The sequence below is a fragment of the Dama dama genome, chromosome X (genome assembly GCF_033118175.1).
Source record: "Dama dama isolate Ldn47 chromosome X, ASM3311817v1, whole genome shotgun sequence".
NCBI lineage: Eukaryota > Metazoa > Chordata > Mammalia > Artiodactyla > Cervidae > Dama > Dama dama.
Window position 1 is genome coordinate 38,648,118 of NC_083714.1, and position 16,669 is coordinate 38,664,786.

Genomic DNA, 16,669 nt, shown 5'->3' on the forward strand with positions numbered 1-16,669 from the left:
TGGAATTTAAAAAGATGGTAATGATAACCCTATATGCAAAACAGAAAAAGAGACACAGATGTACAGAATAGACTTTTAGACTCTGTGGGAGAAGGCGAGGGTGGCATGTTCAGAGAGAACAGCATTGAAACAAGTATACTATCAAGGGTGAAACAGATCACCAGCCCAGGTTGGATGCATGAGATGGGTGCTCAGGGCTGGTGCACTGGGAAGACCCAGAGGGATGGGATGGAGAGGGAGGCGGGAAGGGGGATCAGGATGGGGAACACATGTAAATCCATGGCTGATTCATGTCAATGTATGGCAAAAACCACTACAATATTGTAAAGTAATTAGCCTCCAACGAATAAAAATAAATGAAAAAAAAAAAAAAAACAAAAAAAAACATGCTGCTGACCAGACCCAGCTCAGGCTTCAGAGTTTTTAGAACATTTCAACATTCTTCTAGGGAGGAACCTTGTTCAGAAGGTCGGTTTTGAGTCTTTGTTTTTCTGATGGATAGTGAAGATCCCAGTCTCTGGGATCCTTGTCCAATATGTGGTTAAGCAGGTGAGACACCCACCCAGGGAGGGTGGGGGGAAACGGGAGGCCCTGTGATGCTCACTTTCTCAACACCCCCAGTTCATGTGCTGCTTCAAACATTGGACATCCTCCCATAACTGCACAGCTTTGCCGAGGCAAAAACATTCCTGCTCCAGAAATGCATACAGTCTGTGGAATTTTGTGGATAGAAGATGTTTATTAATAATTCCTTTTTATTGTTATGTTCTCTTAGATTTTACTTGATAAAATATATCTGTTGAAAGAGGGAATATGTTTTAGGAAAAAAAAAAAAAAAGAGCGTCCAACTGCACCGGCTGCTTCCTCCCCACTTGAGGACGGAGGTTTGGCTCGCTCCCCTGATTATGAGAAAGGTAGTGGTGAGATGTAGGTTCCATGCCTGCTGGGATAGTTGGCCTGTAAAAAAAAAAAATCAGTTCCCTTAAATAGTTTTTTTTAAAAACATCACGTTTGTTAACTTACTATGTGAACAACCGCATGGAACATAAAATAGATATGATCACAAAGAGCGGGCATTTTAGAGAATAATGAAGTCAGTGCATCATATAAATAACAGATTCCTGTGGGTTAATTTAACTTATCTTTATAGCAAAATCACAGCTACCTTCCAAACTGTTCAATCTGCAGTTATCTTAGATGTATGGAGCTTTTCACCAGCTTTATAAATAAATTGGATCAAAGCCTCCTATGAGAAAATGAAAAATAATCTAAAATGATGTTTTTCTCACACACACCCCACCCCCGCAATGGCATGGCATTATGGCTGATAGCCATGAAAATATTCAATGTACTGAGTTTTGCTCCATTTCCCATATTAAAACATGTTTGGAAAAGATGTTTATTTATTTCTTCCAGCTACCTGGATTAATGAGAGTGTCCAGCCAACCACTCTCTGCTGTTTTAGCTCTGTTATTCTTTTTCCAGAAGGAAAAGACATTTAAATAATTAGCATGATTTCTCCACATGCTTCTGAATGGTATGGTGGGCTCACAGGGACACACTCTGTTCTGGCATGCAATATGCAATACAGGTAAAGCATTTATCTGTAGAAGGTTTCTTCTGGCTGAACGGCACAGTCCTCAAGAAGAGGTGGAAGACAAGCAAGAGAAATGGAAGAGAAGAGGAAGAGAAGAGGGGAAGAGAGGATGAGGAGGGAGGCAGGAGAAAATCCTTGAGAGTGGAGGAAAGCCCTGGTATTGAACTTTTAATGGACTGAGTTGAAATGCAAAAGCAAATGAGTCATTAATTACCCACAAGAGATGAAGTTTTCAACCAGAAGATGCTGAGTCATCTTAAAGGGGTAAGGTTTAGTAATTTGCTCCTCAGTGGAAATGCAGACTCACAAGCAGGTTGACCTCTGTCACAGAGACATAAAGAAAGTTACAATTCTGCACAAATGAGTTACATGAAATCATAAATCTGCTTGAAAGGTCTTACTCCCACAAAATTTCCGAGTGGTATCAAAATGCTTGCATGACCTTTGGGAGGTTCTTCTTAATCTATAGCTGAACTCTAGGGAATCCTTGCTTCACAGTACATTATCAGCTACAACATGAAAGGAAGTGTTCCATGGTCAAATACCAGCAGGAAAAGCCGAGTTAAATAAAATAAACAGAGACTTGTAATGGCAAGGCCTCTTCAAGTGTTTAGTGCTAATTGGCATTGTACATACCTCCCATGGAGGGATATAGCACATTATCATTTCCCATTCTTGTCAGTGAGTGTGTTGTTCACAAATGCCTATTAATATTTCATTGATCTAACATTCCCTTGAGGAAGTTTGGGAACTATGGCTTAATCATCTAAGGTGCTTCCTCAGGTAACTACAGAGAAGGAAATGGCAACCCACTCCAGTGTTCTTGCCTAGAGAATCCCAGGGACGGGGGAGCCTGGTGGGCTGCCGTCTGCGGGGTCACACAGAGTCGGACACGACTGAAGCAACTTAGCAGCAGCACCAGCAGCAGGTAACTAGGCCTAGGATACAGAAAGGATGGGAGCCCCTAAAGGATGGACAAAGGAATGCCAAACACAGACTTGCCTTTCTTCTTAAGTTTGTCCTGGACTGGTCATGGTAGGAACCTACTTCTTAGTTTCTCTGAAGGTGGTGGACCAACCTCTGGGCTGCACATAAATAAAATCTCCTTAGCTGGTCTAGCTATAAACACAGATTATGTTGGCTGTAGTCCAATACTTCTAGAACGAATTCAGAGGGCTAACAGCTCTCCAAACTACCAGGAGACCCCAGCCTGATGGCTGAAGACTGAAGCCTGAGTTTGTCATAGCTTGGAGGCATTTCACCAATAATTGATGATTGTTGGGACTGGGGGAAAGGGTAAAAACAGAGCCAGTGAAAACACTAGAAAGGATTCATCAGTTCTGCAGTAAAGGGACAAGGTTGTTGGTATATTTTATTTTTACCATAAGAATGATGGCCAGGTTCAAGAATTTCAAGAGTTCTAGGTGTTGGCTGAGAGATCAAAAGAAGAGTCTTGCCATTTCACATTTCCATGACCTTAAATCACCCACATATTATTTGGAAACTGACATTTACTCCAAAGCCCTTTGATTGTGCCTTTCTTTTTTTTTTTTTTTTAATTTATTTATTTATTTATTTATTTTTTCAGTGGGTTTTGTCATACATTGACATGAATCAGCAATAGATTTACACGTATTCCCCATCCCGATCCCCCCTCCCACCTCCCTCTCCACCCAATTCCTCTGGGTCTTCCCAGTGCACCAGGCCCGAGCACTTGTCTCATGCATCCCACCTGGGCTGGTGATCTGTTTCACCATAGATAACATACATGCTGTTCTTTCGCAAGATCCCACCCTCACCTTCTCCCACAGAGTTCAAAAGTCTGTTCTGTACTTCTGTGTCTCTTTTTCTGTTTTGCATATAGGGTTATCGTTACCATCTTTCTAAATTCCATATATATGTGTTAGTATGCTATAATGTTCTTTATCTTTCTGGCTTACTTCACTCCGTATAATGGGCTCCAGTTTCATCCAGCTCATTGGAACTGGTTCAAATGAATTCTTTTTAATGGCTGAGTAATATTCCATGGTGTATATGTACCACAGCTTCCTTATCCATTCATCTGCTGATGGGCTTCTAGGTTGCTTCCATGTCCTGGCTATTATAAACAGTGCTGTGATGAACATTGGGGTGCACGTGTCTCTTTCAGATCTGGTTTCCTCAGTGTGTATGCCCAGAAGTGGGATTGCTGGGTCATATGGCAGTTCTATTTCCAGTTTTTTAAGAAATCTCCACACTGTTCTCCATAGCGGCTGTACTAGTTTGCATTCCCACCAACAGTGTAAGAGGGTTCCCTTTTCTCCACACCCTCTCCAGCATTTATTGCTTGTAGACTTTTGGATAGCAGCCATCCTGACTGGTGTGTAATGGTACCTCATTGTGGTTTTGATTTGAATTTCTCTGACAATGAGTGATGTGGAGCATCTTTTCATGTGTTTGTTAGCCATCTGTATGTCTTCTTTGGAGAAATGTCTGTTTAGTTCTTTGGCTCATTTTTTGATTGGGTCATTTATTTTTCTGGAATTGAGCTGCAGGAGTTGCTTGTATATTTTTGAGATTAATCCTTTGTCTGTTGCTTCATTTGCTATTAATTTCTCCCAATCTGAGGGCTGTCTTTTCACCTTACTTATAGTTTCCTTTGTTGTGCAAAAGCTTTTAAGTTTCATTAGGTCCCATTTGTTTAGTTTTGCTTTTATTTCCAATATTCTGGGAGGTGGGTCATAGAGGATCTTGCTGTGGTTTATGTCGGAGAGTGTTTTGCCTATGTTCTCCTCTAGGAGTTTTATAGTTTCTGGTCTTACATTTAGATCTTTAATCCATTTTGAGTTTATTTTTGTGTATGGTGTTAGAAAGTGTTCTAGTTTCATTCTTTTACAAGTGGTTGAACAGCTTTCCCAGGACCACTTGTTAAAGAGGTTGTCTTTTTTCCATTGTATATCCTTGCCTCCTTTGTCAAAGATAAGGTGTCCGTAGGTTCGTGGATTTATCTCTGGGCTTTCTATTCTGTTCCATTGATCTATATTTCTGTCTTTGTGCCAGTACCATACTGTCTTGATGACTGTGGCTTTGTAGTAGAGTCTGAAGTCAGGCAGGTTGATTCCTCCAGTTCCATTCTTCTTTCTCAAGATTACTTTGGCTATTCAAGGTTTTTTGTATTTCCATACAAATTGTGAAATTATTTGTTCTAGTTCTGTGAAAAATACCGTTGGTAGCTTGATAGGGATTGCATTGAATCTAAAGATTGCTTTGGGTAGAATAGCCATTTTGACAATATTGATTCTTCCAATCCATGAGCATGGTATGTTTCTCCATCTGTTTGTGTCCTCTTTGATTTCTTTCATCAGTGTCTTATAGTTTTCTATGTATAGGTCTTTTGTTTCTTTAGGTAGATATATTCCTAAGTATTTTATTCTTTTTGTTGCAATGGTGAATGGTATTGTTTCCTTACTTTCTCTTTCTGTTTTTTCATTGTTAGTATATAGGAATGCAAGGGATTTTTGTGTGTTAATTTTATATCCTGCAACTTTACTATATTTGTTGATTAGCTCTAGTAATTTTCTGGAAGAGTCTTTAGGGTTTTCTATGTAGAGGATCATGTCATCTGCAAACAGCGAGAGTTTCACTTCTTCTTTTCCTCTCTGGATTCCTTTTACTTCTTTTTCTGCTCTGATTGCTGTGGCCAAAACTTCCAACACTATGTTGAATAGTAGTGGTGAGAGTGGGCATCCTTGTCTTGTTCCTGATGTCAGGGGAAATGCTTTCAATTTTTCACCATTGAGGGTGATACTTGCTGTGGGTTTGTCATATATAGCTTTTATTATGTTGAGGTATGTTCCTTCGATTCCTGCTTTCTGGAGAGTTTTAATCATGAACGGGTGTTGAATTTTGTCAAAGGCTTTCTCTGCATCTATTGAGATAATCATATGGTTTTTATCTTTCAATTTGTTAATGTGGTGTATTACATTCATTGATTTGCAGATACTAAAGAATCCTTGCCTTCCTGGGATAAAGCCCACTTGGTCATGATGTATGACTTTTTTTTAATATGTTGTTGGATTCTGTTTGCTAGAATTTTGTTAAGGATTTTTGCATCTATGTTCATCAGTGATATTGGCCTGTAGTTTTCTTTTTTTGTGGCATCTTTGTCTGGTTTTGGAATTAGGGTGATGGTGGCCTCATAGAATGAGTTTGGAAGTTTACCTTCTTCTGCAATTTTCAGGAAGAGTTTGAGAGGATATCTATAGGACATTTCACCCCAAAACAATCAACTTCACCTTTTTCTCAAGTGCACATGGAACCTTCTCCAGAATAGATCACATCCTGGGCCATAAATCTGGCCTTGGAAAATTCAAAAAAATTGAAATCATTCCAGTCATCTTTTCTGACCACAGTGCAGTAAGATTAGATCTCAATTACAGGAAAAAAATTGTTAAAACTTCAAACATATGGAGGCTAAATAACACACTTCTGAATAACCAACAAATCATAGAAGAAATCAAAAAAGAAATCAAAGTATGTATAGAAATGAATGAAAATGAAAACACAACAACCCAAAACCTATGGGACACTGTAAAAGCAGTGCTAAGGGGAAGGTTCATAGCATTACAGGCTTACATCAAGAAACAAGAAAAAAGCCAAATAAATAACCTAACTCTACACCTAAAGCAATTAGAGAAGGAAGAAATGAAGAACCTCAGGGTTAGTAGAAGGAAAGAAATCTTAAAAATTAGGGCAGAAATAAATGCAAAAGAAACTAAAGAGACCATAGCAAAAATCAACAAAGCTAAAAGCTGGTTTTTTGAAAAAATAAACAAAATTGACAAACCATTAGCAAGACTCATTAAGAAGCAAAGAGAGAAGAACCAAATTAACAAAATTAGAAATGAAAATGGAGAGATCACAACAGACAACACTGAAATACAAAGGATCATAAGAGACTACTACCAGCAGCTCTATGCCAATAAAATGGACAACTTGGATGAAATGGACAAATTCTTAGAAAAGTATAACCTTCCAAAACTGAACCAGGAAGAAATAGAAGATCTTAACAGACCCATCACAAGCAGGGAAATTGAAACTGTAATCAAAAATCTTCCAGCAAACAAAAGCCCAGGACCAGATGGCTTCACAGCTGGATTCTACCAAAAATTTAGAGAAGAGCTAACACCTATCTTACTCAAACTCTTCCAGAAAATTGCAGAGGAAGGTAAACTTCCAAACTCATTCTATGAGGCCACCATCACCCTGATTGTGCCTTTCTATGAATGTAGAACATCATGCTTTCCTGGAGCAACTAAGTTTCTGCCAAAATGCAGAAAGATGGGAAGTTTGGTAATGGGAGTGTTAGGTGAGTGAAATGTAATCTTTCTGTCTTACTTCTGAAGTTCTCTGATGGTTCCCATGTAATTGTCTTTGACATTTAATTGAAAGCACCATGTTTTTTTCACTAAGCAACCCATTTGAGCCCTTGATGGTCACTTAAGGCCTACTTCACTGCCATCTGGCACTCTTCCAAAGCCAAGATTATGTAGTAAATGCAAGGTTCAGCTCCGTCTGCTGCAGTCGTGTATGGATCTTGTGGTTCTTGAGGGAAATGGTATCTTATTCAGATTTTCAAGTTCTATCTTATAATGAAGGTCCTTTGGCTTCCCATGGTTTCATAGTTATGAAATCAATTATGACTTAAGTAGCGCTGACAATATACTATATTTGTGAAAAGAAAATTGAAAAATTATTACCTGATGGGTGAGAAATGGTTTTGACATTTACAAACAGAAAATGCTTCTCCATATCTCTTCTAAATGATGTCTGATGTTGACATTAGCATTTATGTAGTTCATTCAGTTGTAGAAACCATTGTGTGCTAATTCTTAATATTACAATGGGGAATAATAATCCTTCAAAAGGCTTCGTTCCAGCCTCCTTCTTCTAGGCCCGTCATATCAACTCCATAATAATTAATTTATTTTGCTGTAATTCTGATTCAGCCAAGGCATAATGCTGTGGAGGAAGACATAATGAGGCACCTCAAATAAAGGCTGAAGTGGATGGGGGCAACAAACAGGTCTTAGTCAAAAGGTTTGTATTCACTCCAGAAAGGTTTCATGGGCAAGATTTGAGATTGAAAGGCATAAGCTTTTAAAAGATTTTTGTAATGAGGGCCAACTGTTCTCTTAATTATCCAAAAGCAATTTTGATAAAGAGGTCAACAAAGTGTAGGGCTTAGATTTGGGGTAATCTTAAGAGAAAATTCTAGTCTGCCTACCCGTGATGAGACCAGAGGAAAATTTCATCATACCTCAGTACTCCTTTTCCCCACAGTGGTTGGCATTGGAAGGCTGAAAACAAAAGGGTTCAACATTTCTATAGGTGGAAATGAGTGGATATGTAAGTTACCGACCAGGGTTCTTGGACTCCTTAATAAACAGAAATTGACTAGAAGCCAGACAAATTCAGGAAAGGTTTTATTGATGCCCCTACTGTAATAGGAGGGAGCAAGAACAGGTTCCTTTGCTTCCTCACTCACCAAGGTGGGGCAACCTTGTTCCCACCTTGTTCCCATTATATGGGGTGAGCGTAGGGGTGTCTAGGGATCAGGCCAGAGGGGTGGCGTAGGTGGTTTGCCCACCTCTTTGGTGGTATTGTGTGCAGGGGGCATGTGGTATCCTGTTTTTTCTCCCAGCTCTTCAAAAGTGAAAAATAAGCTTTTTGGTCTCTTTGTATCTTTTTGTCCAGAATTTGCCCCAACTGCACAGGCATACAGTTACTTTTAGTTTCTTTGTATTTTGTTGCTTGAGGAGACATTTGTCCAGGTGCAAGCATTGCAGCACTGCAGCAAAAGGCCCCAGGTCCCAGCCTGTCTGACTTAGGAGCTATCTGTCCATGGAAGAGGCCTGGGCAGCAGGATTATACCCATGAGGTCAATCAGAAGAGAGGGGTGGTCCCTGCCCACTGAGCTTGCCAGAGCACATCCACACCAGGAAAAGGCAGCAGCAGCTCCAGAGAGAAAGAGACCTGGGGGTTGTCGCCAAGGTGCCATTTTTTGCTCTGGGTACTAGATGGACAAGGGTCACCTTGCCAAGCTGAGCATTTAGGTGACAGGAGTAGTACATGCAAAGGAAAGGAACTGTGAAAAAGCATGTTGTGGAAGTACTAAAAGAAGTTTGGGGAGGCAAAGCGTATGGACCAAATAGGTCCCATCGGCAGCCTGGGACCATATTTTAAAGAGCTTCCTATGCCATACAGAGTTAGCATGTGATTTTGGAGAAAGATACTGCTAGGGCAGAGGACAGTGTATTCATGGGGAAAGGTTGCCAGGATGTCCTTCTTCCTCTTCTCTCCCTGGGATCCCAATTCACCAATACAGATTAGCTGAAACACCAGCACTGCACAATGTCTCTGAGACTCTCTGACCAATTGCACCACTACACACATACACACACACATCTACGCACACGCCACAGAGAATACTTCCTCCTCAATGCTCCCATTTCACCACTTAATTGCTTTCATCCTGGCACCTAGCAGGATTTAGTGAATGAACTTATATATTATGTCTGCTTCTTCAACTAAAACATGCCATCTGATCAAGAGCAGAAAATGCGGGATGGTTTGGACTTTTTTTTTTTTTTTGGTTGGTTTGTTTAAGCACCATCATTCCAGAGACTGAATGCACCCACTTCTCTTTGAATGTGGTTTCCTCGGGTTGATTTCTTTTTCTAAAAAAAATATTTATTTATTTTAATTGCAGGCTAATTACTTTACAATATTGTGGTGGTTTTTGCCATACATTGACTTGAATCAGCCATGGATACTAGAACCCTGTCCCGAACCCATCTCCCACCTCCCCCCACATCTCATCCCTCTGGGTTGTCCCAGTGCACTGGCTTTGAGTGCCCTGTTTCATGCATCGAACTTGGACTGTGCATTGAACTTGGACTGTGAAATGCATCCATTTCACATACGGTAATAAATATGTTTCAATGCTATTCTCTCAAATCATCCCACCCTCACCTTCTCCTGCAGAGTCCAAAAGTCTGTTCTTTACATCTGTGCCTCTTCTGCTGTCTCGCACATAGGGTCATTGTTACCATCTTTCTAAATTCTATATATATGTGCTAATATACTTTATTGGAGTTTTTCGTTCTGACTTACTTCATTCTGTATGATAGGCTCCAGTTTCATCCACCTCATTAGAATTGACTCAAATGCATTCTTTTTTTGTAGCTGAGTAATATTTCATTGTGTATATGTACCACAGCTTTCTTATCCATTCATCTGCTGATGGACATCTAGGTTGCTTCCATGTCCTGGCTATCACAAACAGTGCTGCAATGAACATTGGGGTACACATGTCTCTTTCAATTCTGGTTTCCTCAGTGTGTATGCCCAGCAGTGGGACTGCTGGGTCATATGGCAGTTCTATTTTTAAAGAATCTCCACACTGTTCTCCATAGTGCTTTTACTAGTTTGCATTCCCACCAACAGTGTAAGAGGGTTCCCTTTTCTCCACACCCTCTCCAGCATTTATTGCTTGTAGACTTTTTGATAGCAGTCATTCTGACTGGCGTGAGATGGTACCTCATGGTGGTTTTGATTTGCATTTCTCTGATAAGGAGTGATGTTGAGCATCTTTTCATGTGTTTGTTAGCCATCTGTATGTCTTCTTTGGAGAAATGTCTGTTTAGTTCTTTGGCACATTTTTTTATTGAGTCATTTATTTTTCTGGTATTGAGCCATTTATTTTTCTGGTATTGAGCTGCATGAGATGCTTGTATATTTTGGAGATTAATTCTTTGCCAGTTCTTTTGCTTGCTGTTATTTTCTCCCATTCTGAAGGCTGCCTTTTCACCTTGCTTATAGTTTCATTCATTGTGCAAAAGCTTTTAAGTTTAATTAGGTCCCACTTGTTTGTTTTTCCTGTTCTTTCTGTTACTCTGGGAGGTGGGTCATAGAGGATCTTGCTATGATTTATGTCAGAGAGTGTTCTGCCTAAGTTTTCCTCTAAGAGCTTTATAGTTTTTGGTCTTACATTTAGATCTTTAATCCATTTTGAGTTTATTTTTGTGTATGGTGTTAGAAAGTGTTGTAGTTTCATTCTTCTACAGGTGGTTGACCAGTTTTCTCAGCACCACTTGTTAAAGAGATTGTCTTTTCTCCATTGTATATTTTTGCCTCCTTTGTCAAAGATAAGGCATCCATAGGTGCACAGATTCATCTCTGGGCTTTCTATTTTGCTCCACTGATCTACATTTATGTCTTTGTGCCAGTTCCATACTGTCTTGATGACTGTGGCTTTGTAGTATAGTCTGAAGTCAGACAGGTTGATTTCTCCAGTTCCATTCTTCTTTCTCAAGATGGCTTTGGCTGTTCTAGGTTTTTTGTGTTTTCATACAAATTGTGAGATTATTTGTTCTAGTTCTGTAAAAAATGCCATTGGTAGCTTGATAGGGATTGCATTGAATCTATAGATTGCTTTGGGTAGTATACTCATTTTCACTATATTGCTTCTTGGGCTTTTGGCTAAGATCAAGTGTAGTATCTGTATTCAGGGTGAGTTCTGTTTGACCCAGCAGGAAAAAACTTCTTCTTTGAGCCCCTGTCTCTGACGGGAATCCTCTGAAGGATAGCCTGAGGCAAGGATCTGGTGTCTCCTGATGGACTGGTAGGGTATGGGAGGGAAGGCAGGAAGTCACAGGGTTGGGATCTCAGGGCAGGTCTACCAAGGAGGGTGGCTCAATTACCTGCCATGGGGCACTCCTGAGAGCTGGCCTTTCCCTGGCAGAGAGGTGGGCAGGCGGTGGTGAGGGACATAAAATCCATGCATTTTTGGATCTCTGGGTGTGCATTCACAGAGGTGGATGGAAGGGGAACATAAATGGGTGGGAAAAGGCTACTGTCTGCTGAAGCTCTCTCTGCAGGTGCCACAGAAAATGTTTTATCCATCTCTGTACCTGGTGTGGCACATAGTAGGAATCCAATATATGTTCGTTGGATGGAAGAAATTGCTACTCTATTTTCCACAGACAACACAGCAAGCTGAGTCTGATTCTGCTCCTGTAAAGCGGTGGTGTTAAGATTTTCCTCCTTACCGCTTTCAGAGACTATCAGACACACTGCTTCCCACCATTGATTTCTATTCAGCTGAGATTTGTGCAAAGCCAACGAAGGAGGAGCTACGTTTATTATTTGTTTGCAACACATTTCAGTGAATGCTTTGGTATTCAAACTCCACTGTACTTTTGCCTCATTTATTTCTAAAAGAGAAGTCAGGAGATAGTCTTTGCCCTTTAAGTAATGGACATGGGAAGTCAACAAAAATACATTTAAAAACACATGCATTCACTTTACATTTGTCCGAGTTCAAAATTAGATGTTTCTCCTCCATTATCTCATAAAAGCGTGTGATTTATGAAAGAAACTGAAGCAAGTGTCGTTAAAACTGATTACCCTAAGTGAATAGTGATGTATTTGTGGATATGCAATGTGATTATGATGTTAGTGAGAGTAATCTAATGATCAGTGGGATGTGATTTTGTGGTGTTGATAAAAGACTAAAAACAGAAGCCCTTAATGAAATCGCACCGCTGACCTGAAACAAGCCCCAAATGATGACCATAAGCACATTTGTTTTGACTCCACCCATGGACCTAGTGCCCAGGAAGACAGTGCCCTCAGACTGCCCCAGCTGTTGAGAGTCCAGTCTCCTGCAGATCTTGGAAACTGGGAGAGAGAAGGGAGCACACAGCAGGAAGGGGAAAGAATTTTCTCTGAGAGAGGCCCTCTCCACAGATGCTCCCAGTCCCTCCAAGAGTCACCACCTGCTCCTTCTTTGGCACCCGGCACCCTCCATCCCTCTGCAATCCCTTTCCTCTGGGTCTCCCCGCATCAATGGTCCTCCTCCTCCTCCTTGTGCATCATCACTTTCTCACTCAGCCGTGGATCCTCCACCTCTCAGCATTTCTCAGCTTTGAAAATGACACCGTCCTTCCTCCCTCCTTACATCCCCCGCCGAACGGGTAGGGCATGCACTCTGACCTTGTTCCCTCTCCTGCCTTGCTGCTCCCTGCCTCCTAACTCCTCTGAATATGGATCTGATCCTCCTATTGTACTGGCCTGAACTGATATGACGCAAATTATTAAATGCCACTGCTTCTTGTTTCTCCATCATATCTAAGCTCTCAGAGCATTTGATGACTTCTTGAAATTCTCTCTGCATATGCATCCCCAATATTTCCCTCTCCTGGCCTCTGCTTACTCTCTAACAACCCCCTTCTCCACCTCCTGCTGCCTACATGTGGGCAGATTGAAGACTTTGGCCTCACCTTTCCTCTTGTCTCCCTTAGAGATGCCTTTTTTCTCCCACAACTTAGATGACCACCACTCTGCAGCTGCCTCTGAAATCTAGGACTCCAACCAATCACATTGCTCCTGGCTTCCATTCCCATTGGCACACAGATATAATTCCCCTCTTTGCTCTTTGCCCTCTGCCCCTGTGGCATGGTTCACTGCAGTGCAAAGCATTTTTCCACGACATCCAAAGTGAGAAGAGCTAGATAAAACCAGGCTGAACATTTAGCTCTGCCACACACTTCCTGTCAGACCTGGACAATTTTCCCATACAGTCTGAACTCCCATTTACAGAACCAAAAATAATAACTCATTCTTACCTTGCATGGTTGTTGTGAAAATTAAAAGCATTCATGGTCATCACCTGGCCCATAATAATTATTTCTTGTGTTTTAGCTGTTATTATTAATATACCCAGTAAATGTTTTATTCCCTGGCTTTATTCCCTGGTGGCTCAGTGTTAAAGAAACCACCTGCCAATGCAGGGGTCGCGGGTTCGACCCCCTAGGTCAGGAAGATCCCCTGGAGGAGGAAATGGCAACCCACTCCAGTATTCTTGCCTGGAGAATCCCATGGACAGAGGAGCCTGGTGGGCTACAGTCCGTGGGGTCACAAAGAATTGGACACGACTGAGCAACTAATCAACAACAATAACAACAAAATGTTTATTGAATGAAGGGGATGCTTCAGGTACTGTTGCAGTAAGGTGAGATGGGGACAGGAGGTTTGAAGACTTCCCACATCCTACAATATCAAGCGCAGGCACCTCCTCCACAGGGACCAATGCAGTGCAATGAAGATGACCAACCTTCACAAAATATTACTTTTTAAAAATGTTTTTTACTACAGAAGGCATCCAGTTTAATCCCATTACTGTATATAAACTACTGTATACAAACCCCACTTTGAGGTTATTCCAGTTTTTGTTGATTACTTAAATAGAAAACAATTACCTCAGTGAAAACTGCACAGACAAAATGTGCTCTTAGAGAAGGAAATCATTATTTTATTCTCCTGAAATTAAAGCACACTCTTCTCCCCAACTCAGCCAGGTTACCTTCTAGGAGATAACAGACTTTTTCTCCTAAGTAACTTTCTCACACAAATCAAGCAGTCAGCTTCCAAAAGGATTTTCCGCCAGTGGGAGAGGGAATCAGTACTCTGATTAGCAATTTGTCTTTGCTTCATTGACAGCTCTGGTTTGTCGTTACCTAAGCTCATTTTTTAAACAAATCTTTTCTTTTGTGATAGTTTTATATTTACAGAGAAGTTGCAGAGTTCCTGTACACCCGTCATCCAGTTCTCCCTAATGTTAGCATCTTACATAACAATGGTACATTTGTCAAAGCTAAGAAATTAATGTTGATAAATTAGTATTCATTAAACTACAAACTTTATTCAGATCTCCTCAGCTTTTCACTAGTGTCTCTTTTTTATTCTAGGATCCAATTCAGGATACCATTTTGCATCCAGTCACTATGTCATTTTAATAAATATTCCCTTGATATTGCATAAAGTCAGATAACTACTCTCAAAAGTTTCTGTGCCCCAGAACAGTATAAAAAACCTGGGAGAGTCAATGTAGGGTGGAGAAAACGGGTGAAAATGTAATTTAGGCCCATCATCCAAATAAGCAAAATTAGTTGGAAAAAAATTTATTCAGATAGTGCCAAAGTGAAAGGTTAAACATTTGGTTTCTTCCTTCTCCTCCCAGCCCAGAATTTTCTCTAGTTTTGCCTCCCCTGGGAGGTTGAGCTCTGGTTATGTTGCAGGGAGGAAGCCAATTCTGACTCCATGTTGGAACTCTTTCTTTGACTTGCCTTTCATTGCTTTTGTTATTATAATCATACAGAATGGTTTGCCTCAGGGAATCATGCCCCTTGGCTTGACTGGTAGACTAAAGTTCCTTTGTTCAGAACCCTACCCACCTGTGGATGGCAGGAAGGAAGAAGTTAACACATCCCCTGCCTGAAGCTTGCCATTCTAGGAGATATTTGCAAGATTAATAGCCTTTTTTCTTAGCTTCCTCTGATCCATCTCTGATCTATAAGAGAACCTGGCATCCAGACCCCAATAAGATGGTTATTTTGAGGCACTAGCCTGCCTGCCGTCTTCTCAGTCTCCTGGCTCCCCAATTAAAGTCTCTTCGTTCCCTCAACATCTTGTCTCTCAGATTCATTGGTCTATCATGTGGAGAGCAGAGCAAGCTTGGACTTGGTAACAGTTGCACTTCTACGTTTCAGTTTTGACTGTTAAGCAGTTACCTGATTCACCTTCAAATTGGGAGAAACAGAGTCGTGTTCATCTTTTCTGGAAACTCAGCTGTGTGACCTTGAGCAAGTCCATTTAGCCTTTCTTGGCCTCAGTCCCCCAGCTGCACAAGCTGAGGTTTGTCAGTGGTTGACAAGGGCTGGTCTGTGGATCTGTCATATCAGAATCAGCTGGAAAGTTTGTTGCAGTGCTGATTTGCAGACCCTGCCCAACTTATGAATATCTGGGCAGTTGGACCTGAGGCTCTGTATTTTCACACACACACACACACACACACACACACACACACAGTTACCACGGGTGATACGGGTGCACAGCAGGCTCCGGGGCACATGGGGTTAAACAAGCTGCATGCTTGCATGGGTTTGTTAGGTAGGTAGAGCAGGAAAAAGGAGTCCAAAATGGTGGTGGCTAGAAGACGAAGACAGTGAAAAGCCTTCGAAAATGGAACAAAAGAAAATCCACGGACTGGAGTGAGAACTTCAGCTAAAACAAACACGCCCCTTCTTGGCCAGCCCAATTTGCATAGGGCAGGCTCAAGGAAGGGAGGAGACAAACATATAAGAAGAGGAAGCCAAGACGGATTGAGGCCTCCCCTTTGGGGTCGGCCTGCCCACATGCCTCAAGGGTGTACTATCCTTTGCTTGTCAAATAAAACTGAGCTGTAACAGAGCTGTAACACTGGTCTGCCATTTCAAATCTTTGCTGTGGCAAGACAGAACTGAGGAAAGTACACACTCCCCTGACATATCTGGTGCCATGACTCGGATTTAACCTGGCTGAAACAACCTCAGCTCAGGCCCAGCAAGGCGGAAACCAAGCACAGCAGAAGCCCAACTTGGCAAAAGCTCATGTGGTGGAAGCTGAACACAAAGGAAATCCAGTGCAGTGGAAGTGACAAGAAGCCCAGCATGCTGGAAACTGGGGCAGCAAAAACAAACTCGGCAGAAAGCTCATGTGGCTCAATCTCAGATTCCAGAAGACCTCCAGTCAAGGTAGGAAGTCCTCACCCCTATGGCAGGAAGGACATATTGCTAACAAAATCTGAATTCCTTTATAGTTTCTCATTTCTTATTTCCTTGAACCCCCTGTGAACAGGTGAGTGGCATGCAATTGAGTGACTCTAGCAGGGGCTACTCCCCATTGTGTCCCAAAGGCTCCACTATCTGCTGTGCCCTAGTAGCTGTTGCCCAAGTGCATGAGGGTCCTTCTGTCCTTAACCTCCTTTATGCCAAGGATCAGGCCAATGAAAATTGTGGGTGCAGGTCAGGCATTTAGCAGTTTTTCGGCAAGTTATGAAAAGGGTTCCTCTGCTTTTTCCTCCTGTCCTTCAGCTCTTCTCTCCACTGTTTGATTGGGCAGGTCATCATCTTTCAATTTCTGAAAATTGTGTTTGAAACCGTTTACCTAAGATTGGGACTCAAAGCCATGTGGCAGGGACTTTGTGCTATG

General features: G+C 41.5%; 1 pseudogene; it reads left to right on the plus strand.

The window, feature by feature from the left end:
* The first annotated feature begins 11,099 nt into the window (after positions 1-11,099).
* LOC133053368 (U2 spliceosomal RNA) lies at positions 11,100-11,217 on the plus strand (annotated as a pseudogene).
* The last annotated feature ends 5,452 nt before the right edge of the window (positions 11,218-16,669 follow it).